This window comes from Opisthorchis viverrini, assembly GCF_000715545.1.
Source record: "Opisthorchis viverrini unplaced genomic scaffold opera_v5_57, whole genome shotgun sequence".
Classification (NCBI taxonomy): Eukaryota; Metazoa; Platyhelminthes; class Trematoda; order Opisthorchiida; family Opisthorchiidae; genus Opisthorchis; species Opisthorchis viverrini.
In genome coordinates, this window is record NW_008751714.1 from 1928252 (window position 1) to 1934017 (window position 5766).

The following is a 5766-nucleotide window of genomic DNA, read 5'->3' on the forward strand; positions in this document are numbered from 1 at the left end:
TTTTTGATTTACTGAATTTAAAGGCCTAACTCAGAACCACCGGCGATGGGCGATGAGCCCGTGCTACTGGAGGGGTGGCGGGAATACGAGCGCACCATGGTGCAACGTACGGGGCGACCCTCCCTGTAGGGCGTACCCGTCCACCACACGAGGTTTTTCCCCCTCGTGCATGCTACCAGATCTGCAAGGTGGAAAACCATCCAAGCAGTCATAAGTGCGGTTTGTGCATTAAATTAAATACTCCAGCTACCATTGTTTTTGGTCGGGGAAAGCAAGGCCAGTAAAGACAGCTCAGTCAATCCGACCAAGCAGAAGCATACAGACGCTGGTAGAGGCAAGTCGCGAAGCAGAAGTGAAATGACAGTTGTCAATGAGTCGGTGGGAGTGCAATGTTGCTACTCACGGCGATTGCACCATGGCTGAACGGCGTCGGAGCGTTGGTGTGGGCTGCCTCGTCGAGCAGAAGCGTTCCGCGATATTGTGGAACAAATCAATAAATGGATATATATAAGCGCAGAATGCGCTCTGATAATAAAATGAGGAAGAAAATCGACTTTGGTTTGGTTTTTATCAGTTAGAGTTAGACTGAACGCACCAGTTACTAGACAGAGCTGACAGAGTAATCCGAGGTAGGGACTCGAATAGGACGAGGCATAAGTTGACTGGGTAGGAGAAAACAACCAGGCCAGTAACACAGCATAATTAGAATTAGTAGGTGATTAAGCCGTGAAGTTATTTGGGGAAGAAATGGCTAATATTGGTTTGGTTTTTTTCAGTAGATTTTGGACGAGAACAATAGACGCTAGACAGATTTTATGGAGTAGTCCGGCGTAGGATCTAGACTAGTACGAGGTGTAGATCATATATCACTCAAACCGATCATAAGCCACATACGTATGCTTTCACCGCCAAGCCTGATCGCACGCGAGATAGGCCAACTGGACGATATTTCGGAATTCACTACCGAAATTCGGCACACCCCGGGTTTGGACAATGTCGTCGCAGACGCCCTATCCCTCTCAGACGGTCTCCAGGCGCGGTATGTTCGAAATCGGTTTCAATTTTCCCTCGTGCAAATTCGTGAAAAAAATTTCGTTGTTCAATCTATTCACAGAGTACACACGAGTAATTGTTGAATTTTATTACTCTAACAAACATTTGAGAGATAACCCTATATATTTTGCACAGACTTCCTATTTTACATCTAGCCCTGAACATAACATCAATTTATACCGATTGCCCTCTGCAGCCATTGATAGACCACAACAGATGTGGGCGAAATGGCTGCCCATCGAACGTCAAGCGCGGTATGCAATGCCACACCTGCAAGGCCTGGTAGCATCTCAAACACATGGATTTACAGGACGACCAGATAGGCCGATTAGCTAACTCTCCTGACCCGTTTGTCTGCGCCAGCTGCCTCTACGTCAAGGGTGCGATGCATATCGAAGCGAAGAGGAGAGTCCCCCAAAACGGTACCCAATCCCCAATACAGACTCAGAAAGACCACTGCCCGTGTTCCGCTTTAATCGGGATACTCGACGCGAAATTGGAGCGTCTTTCAAAGGGACTGGATGACTCAGGCGCTAAAAATGCAGCGACCTATACGAAAGTTGACAAGAAACTTTCCTCGCTGAAATAATACCTCGCGGCATCCATACCGGGCCCCATGGCTGCAAAGAAAGTCTTACAACTTTCTGACGCGGCAATAAAAACCTCCACAGCGTCTCTAGTGGACAGGCGCCTAACGGAAAACAGACTGATAATCTGGGGACCATTCTCCGGAAAAATCACGCCAGCGAAGCTGGCACAGTCGATCCTTAGCAGCGACCTCACCAAGCCTGATAAATTGCTCCACGCAGAATGGCTACGCCAGAAGTAAAGCAGGCGGACTCTTTGACTTTCAGTCACTCTTTCTTCCCCATCCGACGTACGGGAGAACTTGGAGCGGGCTGGCAGCATTCAAAAGGCCAACTGAATGATCAGGCGCCTATCTGAGGATCGTCCTCCAGACGCGCCCAAGCTTGGTCAGAGCAGGTCAGGAAGGGAAGCACGAAACAGGCTTCCACTGGGCACCAAATCAGACGACGCCAAACTCATGACCAAGCCGGTTGTAGTCATATCCCCCTGTGCTCCCGAAACCCGGCCGACGAAACCAGCTGCGTCTCCGGACAGCAGTTTTTATTCGACCACCACAGGCCTCTCGCCCATCAAAGGCAGGGACGCCCTGGAAGGGGCAAACACCACATGCAAGCAGCGCCCAAACTACGTGGAGCTATCAACGCTTATCTCCGTATCAGAGGTCACAGCTGCAGCAGCGCACTCCTCCGAACTGGACTGAGTCAGATGTGCGGGGACAAGAAGCGAAGCCAATCTCCAGCTCCACCCCGTCAATGGCGGCCTCTGTGCTTGTGGACACAACCGTCGCCCAGGGCTCCGACAGCCAAAGCCATAAACGTGAGTACAGCCATCCGGAAAACCCCTCGTACATCCTATTGTCCACGCTGATCGCTGGCGGATCGGGTGTCCGCACAAACACGAAAGAAGTTCAACTGCAGCCAAACAAGCCACATAAAACTCGTCAGATTAGAAAACTGCTGGCTGGCTTCAAGGTGCAGTCCTCCGCGAAAACGAGCCTCTTGGGAGTGCCACCAAAATCATTACCTCTTGGTGACACCACCCAGCGCTCAGAGCCTCAGAGAGACACTTTTCCGGTCAAACCGCGCCAAAACCCCCAAGGACACAGAAAGGCGAAAGCTTGCAGCAAAACTTTGATGAACAGCAAATCAGGTCGACGAAAGGGGATGCTGAAAGAGATACAAACAGCAACGGTCGAAATTTTCGCCCAAGGGGAAAATCTCCGTCCCCCAAAGCCAAAAGGCCCGAGCAACCCGAGCTCCCACATAACGAAAATAACCTCGCAGTCGAAAAGCACCCCCAGAAAGCATAAAGGGAGGAAGCAGACAACATCGCTCAAGAGGCCCCCTTGGAACCTTGGACTCAGACTCAAACCCGGTGCACATCTATTAAGTAGGCTAACCACCCTGGTCACTCAACTTTCGGCTCCTCATCCTCGGAGGAAGCAGAGACAGTGTTGAAATGCCTGTCCACAAACTGTGTCAGGCTTTTCAACAAACTCGGCAATGTTAAACAGTCAGCTTGCCTTGAACAACCGTCCATATTCGCACTCACAGAGACCTGGCCCACACCAGATGTCTCTGACGCGGAGATCTCGTTAGACGGTTACTCTAGTTTTCGAGCTGACTCAAAAGGTGGGAGGGCTGGTTGGGTTCCTCTGTACATCCACGCGGCCCTACCAATCCAACTGTCCTCTGTGACACCACCCCTGCACCCTTTTGCGATGCACTGTGGGTCCAAACCCCGCTGCGCGGGTCCAATTCTCTACTTCCAGGCGTGTTCTACCGTAGCCCTCCGAGTCCTACTGAAGATAACCAGTTCCTCATACAAATCCTTGAGCAACTCTCCTCCAACTACCACTTCACTCATCTCCTGCTGGTAGATGACTTCAACACCCCAAAGGCCTCCTGGTTTGAGCTCCAGCGCGTTGAATCAGGTGGACCTTTTGTAGTGGCGCTGTTAGAAGTCGTTCAACAGAGCGCTTGGAATCAACATATCGTTGCGCCCACCAGATACCGCGCAGGCCAACTACTATCCCTCCTGGATTTGGTCAGCACTAACGGAAGACACTTCGTTGATCGGGTAACAATTAACGCTCCACTGGGACATAGCGACCACTGTGCGCTGACCTTTGATTTCATCTGCTATTAGGCCAGGAATCCCGAACCTCAAAAGTGGTTTCGAGACTTCTGCCGTCCAGAATTCTCAGGAATGCGCATCTTCCTTGAACAAGTCACACTGGGACCAGCTCCGGTGGAAGAACTATATAGGACCATTGTCAAGAAAGTTCACGAGGCTGACGCGATGTTCGTCCCAAAAAACCGGCACGCACCCGGATGAACCGCAGGCTGCCAAAAATGATTCGGCGACTTCTGGAAAAAAGATCCAAACTCTTTTCAAAAAGTTGACTACCGGGGAAACAGAAGATGAGCTGGCATTTCGTAAAATGCGAGACCGCTGTAAATCAGAAATTCGCCAATGGAACATACGAAAACAAGCCGCCATTTTGGACCTCGCTACAGAAAATAAAAACGTACTGTTTAAGTACATGAGACCGCCGCAGAAACAAGCCATCCGCGTTTTCCTTGATGGACAGAAACGGAGAACCGACAAATGACCCAACGCTGGTATACGAAGTTTACAGAGAACACTATGCGTGTCTATACTCAGCCCCAGCCTCTTCGTCACATCCACTCTTGTCAAGGAAAAACTACGAACAGCCTCTAACCGTCTTGGTCTTCACGGTGGAGGACATTCGTCAACTCTTGCACCAGATCAACTTATTCTGTACATTGGGGCCCGACGAGGTCCATCCAAGGATCCACACTGGCAAACCATCTACACCTGGTGCTTCGTCAGTCGTTTGCGAAGGCCGCCTTCCCTCTGCTTAAGGATGCGATTGTCACGCCAGTCTACGTAATTCGTGACCGACCATCGCCTAGCAGCTACAGGCCTATGAGCCTCGCTAGCGTGCCGTGCAAGGTGATGGAACGCATTCTGAAGCGAGCTATCCTAGATCACCTTACTTCCAGCAATCTGATATCTCCAGCTCAACACGGATTTCTCCCAAACCGTTCTTGCGTGACAAACATGCTCGTAGTTATGGACAGCTCAACCCAAGCCAAGGATGAAGGACTCATATCGGATGCTATATTTTTTCGACTTCTCAAAAGCATTTGATAGGGTCTCACACGTCCCGCTGCTCCGCAAACTAGAGTCTTACGGGATTCAAGGAAAAATCCTTCACTGAATCAAGGCGTTCCTATCAGACAGATCATTCCGAGTGAGAATAGGCTCGAACAACTCCTCTCCAGCGCCGGTCTCCATTGGAGTTCCTCAAGGCTCCGCCCTGGGACCACTCCTGTTTCTGATCTACGTCAACGACCTCCCAGACGTTCTCGCGAGTCCATGTCTATTTTTTGCGGACGACTTGAAATCCTGGAGTTCCAATGCTAGTGCCCTCCAAATGGATGTAGACGCTGCCAAGTAGTTGTCGTTGGACTGGCACCTTCCTCTGAATGACGAAAAGTGCGTCCATGTATCGTTTGGAGGAGACTCATCGAACGCGTTTGTTGCGCATGGTGAGAAAGGACAAGAAAGCATCATAAGAATGGATGTCAAAAAGGATTTGGGCATCTGGGTCTCCTCAAACTTCTCCTTCTCATCCACCATGAGAAATTTGCCCGAAATGCATTCGGAATTTTACGGATGATCCGACACACCTCCCGTATTACTCGCATGGAATTCCAGATACTCTATGGGGCCTACGTCAGAACACTCATGGAGTACGTCTACTCAGGACGCACGAAAGACGTCGCCCTAATTGAGCATGACCCGCGGGCAGCCACTCACATCCGTAGATTACGAAAAGAGACTAGAGATAATTCGTCTTCTCCCAATGAGTAACGTCGCCTCCGAGGGGACTTAATTCTTACACATGAGGATTGGCTAAATTTGAAAGGGCCATCATAACAGAGTTGGAGGGGTTTCCTCGTTGCGTTATGTCGGACAAACACAAAAGATGTAGCAGACTGATCTGCTGAAATGTGTTCTGTTTGCGTTGATCGTCTGGTCGGTGTCGCACGAAGTTCGGACATGTGTTGTTTCAGGTGGGAGACGAATGTAACG